Source organism: Nicotiana sylvestris, chromosome 8, assembly GCF_000393655.2.
Source record: "Nicotiana sylvestris chromosome 8, ASM39365v2, whole genome shotgun sequence".
NCBI classification, from domain to species: Eukaryota; Viridiplantae; Streptophyta; class Magnoliopsida; order Solanales; family Solanaceae; genus Nicotiana; species Nicotiana sylvestris.
Genome location: NC_091064.1, coordinates 191479716 through 191485623, shown reverse-complemented (window position 1 = coordinate 191485623; position 5908 = coordinate 191479716).

Genomic DNA, 5908 nt, shown 5'->3' with positions numbered 1-5908 from the left:
AATAAACCAAAGATGAAGTACGTTTTTTCTTCTTCTATGTAGAATATCCTAAAATTCTAGTAGAAATAAAAAGAATTTTTTTTTCATTTTTGGTTAATTTCCCAAAGAAGAACCTCATAAGAAAATCTTTTTTTTTTTGGATTTTTGGAACTAAAATCTTAAAGAAAACTTTTAAAGAGGTACTAAAAGAAAATTCTCTTTTTTTTTAATTTTTAGTTTTAACGTACTAAAGGAAATATAAAAATAATTTTTTATTGCTAACCACCTCAAATGATTTTTTTTCTATTCCTAGAATTAGTACTCTAAAAAAACTTCTAATGGAAATATAAAATGCAACGTCTCTTTTTTTGGATTTTTGATTTATAACACACTTTTTCAAATACAAAACAGAAAGTACAATAATAATAAAAAAACTCGACATTACTATACCAAACTAGAAGGCAAAATACAACATAAAAAAGAAAACAGACTCAAGACATAAACAAGAAAAGAAAATCTCCTTTTAATCCACTCTTGAATGAGCGATCCTGACTAAATGGTCCTGGGCTCTGTCACGCTCAAACTCCGGTAAGTAGATCCATACCTGTATGAGAAAACTGAAACCAACACTATGTGAGACAATAACATTCTCTACTAGACACATGCAAGACATGGTTGAGGCTATTTTTGCAAAATAGTTTGTTTGGCCAAAATGTGGCTAGAAGTGCAAAATTTGGCTAACACCCCACAAATCCAAGAACCTAAGATTTACTAGGAAGACCAGACACTATGTGGGTTGCCTACGTATCACGCCCCGAAAGACGAGAATCAGGTATGCGTAGTTCGGGCAGATTGGATACGGGCGAGAATTAAAAACAACTAACTTAGAGAAAATCTATTTTTTGTCCCTTTTTAAAAAAATGATGAAACATGTAAACTCTTTTTGGATTTTATTTTTTTCCTTTTTTTTTTATTTTCGGAAAATGATGAAAAATTGCAAAATCTTTTTTTTTCATGTTTTCTTGTTTTTCTTAACAAACATGTGACATAAAATACAATTGGGCCCTACTTGCTTTATTTTCACACTTCACCCTCTTTTTTGTTTTTATTTTTATTTTTCATATGCCTCAACTATTGGTCCGCCAAATGACCCTTTTACCCTTGAATAAATGCAATATGTAGCACATAGGATGCATCAAGATGGTCTATTATTTTGGGTACACCTGTCCTAGACAGACCCAACCCTTGTGTTGAGTCCCCAAAGCCAGATGCACGTGATGCAAACAAGCGTTCCTACTAGGGATCCGGCATAAGGTTGTGTTATTCTAGGTATAAAAACCTGGGTTTATTTGTTCTAGACCTGGCTTACCCGAGCGGACAGCTCGAGCCGAGGGAGGCAGCGTACCGGGAATACAGAAGCTTCACCAGCTTTCCAACTTGTCCGAACCTCATTCTAAAATTGGAATATGACTCTAACAGAAGAGAAGTCACACGAAGTGCACACTTCCCAGATGATTTAGAAGACTCAGAGAGAGGAGGGTTTCGTAACAATTTATATAGAGGTCAAACAGTATCGAAGCGGTAAAAAGTCACATTTAGCACATTAGGCCTAAACATGTGAATAAAACCAGATAATAAATAAAGCCAAATATAACAATTATTCTAAGATCGAATTCTTGAACCCTGAACCAGAGATTCTGGGTTCTTGATCCCCAGCAGAGTCGCCAGAGCTGTCACACCTCCTTTTTCCTACCCCCGCAGGGGTATAAGGGAGTTTTTCCAATTTAAAGTGACAATCGAAACGAGATTATTTTATTAAAAATTCAGAGTCGGCACTTGGGATAATTTATGGTATCCCAAGTCACCGGTTTAAATCCCGAATCGAAGAAAGATTGACTCTGTTTTACAGTTCGCGAACACATAAATCTAGGTAAGGAATTTTGTTAACCCGGGAGAAGGTGTTAGGCATTCCCGGGTTCCGTGATTTTAGTACGGTCACTCAACTATTATTATTGACCTATTTTCTGATTTTAACACATGTTTAGAACCTATTGTGCCCTTTTTAACCTTTTAGCTGTTTTTATTTATTTAAAGAATTAATTCAAGGTTATTTAAAACATATCACAAGGCACGCTACATGAAATGCACCCGCTGTCCATGACACATTTTATTTAACATTGTTGAGAATTGGAGTTAGGTCACATGAAATGCACACCCGAGTTTAAGGAAATTAATTTAAATAGCGCGCCCAAAGCAACTACGCACTTCTCAAATTAATAACAAGGTTTGGGAGGACCATGAAAATTTAATAATGGCACACCTATATTTGAAAAGAGTTATTATTAGTTATATGACAGTCATGGACTTAGGGGTTTTGGTTATCATGGCACACCTCAAATTCACAAATTTTAATTAAGGTTATGAGTGTCAAATGCTATCTTTCAATGCCACCCCTTCCCTACAATCCAACACGTGAAAGAACCCATTTCCATCTAATTCCTGAAGACCAAAAATTTGTGTCAGCCCAATTCTTCTTGATTTTAGATATACACTACGACCCAAATTCATAGTAAGACTAAAAGCAATAAAAATTAAATTTTTGATTCTCTTGTTAAACATTGTAGAAGCCTATTGTTCATTAATTCCAACTCACTGTCATGATACACTAACATTGGAGAAATCTCTAATAACAACATTTGAACTTAACCCTTTCATATCATTATTCCAAGTTCTAACAGGAACGATTCATAAAGTAAAACATAAACATATTAATGAAAAAAAATATAAACACATTCAGATCTAACTACTTGCAACACAAATGAAACAACGTAATTCATGAATATCAACAATTACTATGATCCAATTAACTTTATCATGCTATAACTCATAGAACAAATAGAGTAGTGAGAAAGAGTAATCAAGTGAGCTAAATAACAGTAAAGAAGAATGATGAAATGTGAACCTTTATTGCTGAATTTGCTACGTAACAAATGAGCGTGCAGCAACACGCAAACGAGCTACTGATTAGAACTTCGAACGGAACCTCGACGAAAAATCGCGACTGAACAAAGACCTCGAACCACGACCTTCGACGACCTCGAAGCTCGCCGGAATACTTAAACTAGACTAGCAACCAACTAACAGAGCATAAGGCTACTGCTGCATCTTTGCTTTTTACCCCAAATCTCCTTCTTCTTTTCTGTCAGAGCTTGAGTTAGCAATAGATAGATCACCCGGGATTTAGGTTTCATAATTGCAAACAGGTGTCCTTCCAAAGAACGGTAAAATGACAGTCTGAAGATGAGGATTACAAAGTCATGGAATGAACGAAAATAGTAAAAAATGACGCCCCGGGAAAAATAGAAATGGGCTTGCCTTGTTACTATGAGTACGTGATTTTTGCCCTATATGTATTACTCCAAAAAATTCAAAACAAAAATAATTTCTATCAGTGTTTGCAATTTTGGAGATTTTCGTGGCATTTTCTGGTAATTGTTTGCATTTGTCTGTGCATTTCTATTTTATTTAATTAATAAAAATTGCAAAAAATATGTTGCATTTGTATTTAGGATTTAATTTTACATTTTAGGATTTATAGATAAATTAGTTATTTTATAAAAATGGGAAAAAACATAAAATAGTTTATTTTGCACTTTTAATTTTGAATTTTGGTAATTTTTCCTTTAATTTGATTTTAATTTATTTGTAGTAACAATTATTTGGTTTAATTAAGTTAATATGGCAGGATAATTTGGTTTAGGGTTTAATTAAGGTTTTAATTCCAATTTTGGAAAAAGAAAAAGAATTTTTAAAAGAAAAATGAAAAGAGAAAAAAAGAAAAAGGAAATAATGAAAAGGAAAATCTGGGCTAAAACCCATTTATTTGTCCCCACCCCAAACGAATCGCCCCAATACTCGTCCTAAACCCGCCTCTACCCGGTCCATCCCCCCAACTAAGTGAAACGATGTCGTTTCATGGGCATCAGATCAGGATCGTCGAGGTTTTTTGATCAGACGGTCCTGAAGCCCAGGTCCCTTAGTATTTAATTGTCTAAAAGACTTGTCCCCCCCCCCCCGTATCGTCTCTCAATCCCTCACCTCTCAGAGAACCCAAGCTTAACCCTAACGGAGCCGCCCCAATTTCCATCACCGTCCACCGGCGGCGCCACCCCCAACCACTCCCAAAATAACACTGCATGACCATCAAGAGCCCCTCATTCCAAATCCCCACTCCGTTTGCCTCGAATCAACCCAGAACTTCTCGAATCTTGATCTGAAAAGAAGAACCCTAAAATCCCAAAGTCCAAATCAACGGGTGTGTTGAAGATTTTAGACTGTAATGGACTTTATTTGCGTATTTTCACATGAAAACACACGATTAAGGGCTATTCCGGTCAGGAATTTGAAAAGCCCTTCAAAGTTTGTCGAATCGGCTCCTGACTGGTGTTAGGTATCTTCTTTGTTCATTTTGTTTATTTATTTATCTTTTCTTTTGTGTTTCTGCTTCATCTCCTCTTCTGGGTTTTGTTTAGTTGTTCTGAAGTTTTGTTATTCATGCATGATTAGTTCGGGATCCTTTTTTAATTAGTTAATCGTCTAGCAGTTCAGTTAATTCCCTCTATTTGTGTCAGTTAGTAGTAATTTAGTTTAGGGTCTTAGTTTTGAAAATTGTTCCAGTACTTGGATGGTTCTGTCTCTCAGAAGCTAATAGAATTTAGGGATGTTAATGTACGAATTGGGCTTTAGTCTGTTGTTGACCCATCTCGCAAATGTAGCCCATTTAATTTGGTCTATATCCTTGGGTCAATTTGACCCGTTTGGATTTCTGAAGTAATTTTCAAAGGGTTAAGGGGTAAATTAGGTAATTGGTTTAGGGAATATAGGGTGTAACTGTTTGGGAAGCTTCTAGGAAGCTGGGGGAGGGGACTACTTTGCAAAAACAGAATTTAAACTAGGGGTGTTTAAGCTAAAATAAAAATTAAAAAGGGACCAAAGGGAAAAAATGAACTCTTAAGGCCTGCCCTAATGCCTTGCCTATAAAGGCATCTCTATCTTGCCTATAAAGGCAGGGATTCAAGAGCTAAAATACAGACCCAAGAAACTGGGAAGGGCTAAAAATCTCTGAAAATTCTAGACGAAAAAATTCAGAAAAGGTACTGTTCCATTGAGTTCTTTGGCTAATTTCTGAAGTTTTCCTAATGATACAACAAATCCTGACTAGTCAATCTTATAAATGGATTAAAATCAGCTTGGGTTGAAGTTTTCCTAGTCCATTGTTTGGATCGAATTGGTTTCTGGTTGTTTATTTCAACTTCTGGGTTTGAAATTCGATTTTTGGAGCTGATGGTCGATTTTGTTGATCTGCTTTGCTGATGACCCTTGCTTTTGCTATTGCGTTGCTGATCTTCTTACCCTCTCTTATTTGTGATCTCAGGTACTTATTTAACTCTTCTCAATGTAAAAACCTTGTGATATGGAAATCTGGAAGACTTGAAGCATATTGGCCATTTGTTCTTATTGTAGGAGCTTAATTTTGTCTTTATTTGAAAACTTTAGTTTGAATATATTCATGTTTGTGTGTTGGTCAGTGACAATGCTCTTTGAGGGTGAGTCTGATTTGAAATAGACATGAGGTTCAATTTTGGTCGAATGCTCGGTAACTTGAAAACCAATGATGTATAAATAGACTTTGTCATGACATTTAGTTTCGAATCTGCCTGAAAGCTTAAACATCATGTTCGTTTAGTTGAATCAACGATGAAGTTCTGCATATAACTTTAAGCAGCAACCCGCTTAAATAGATGATTGAATGACTAAAATCAGTAGATATGGTAGCCTCTGTACAGGAGCAATATGATTAACTGTGCTGTTATGAGACTGAAGTTGTTAAATTCCATCGCCTATTGTTTGTAATTGGAATTGGAACTCA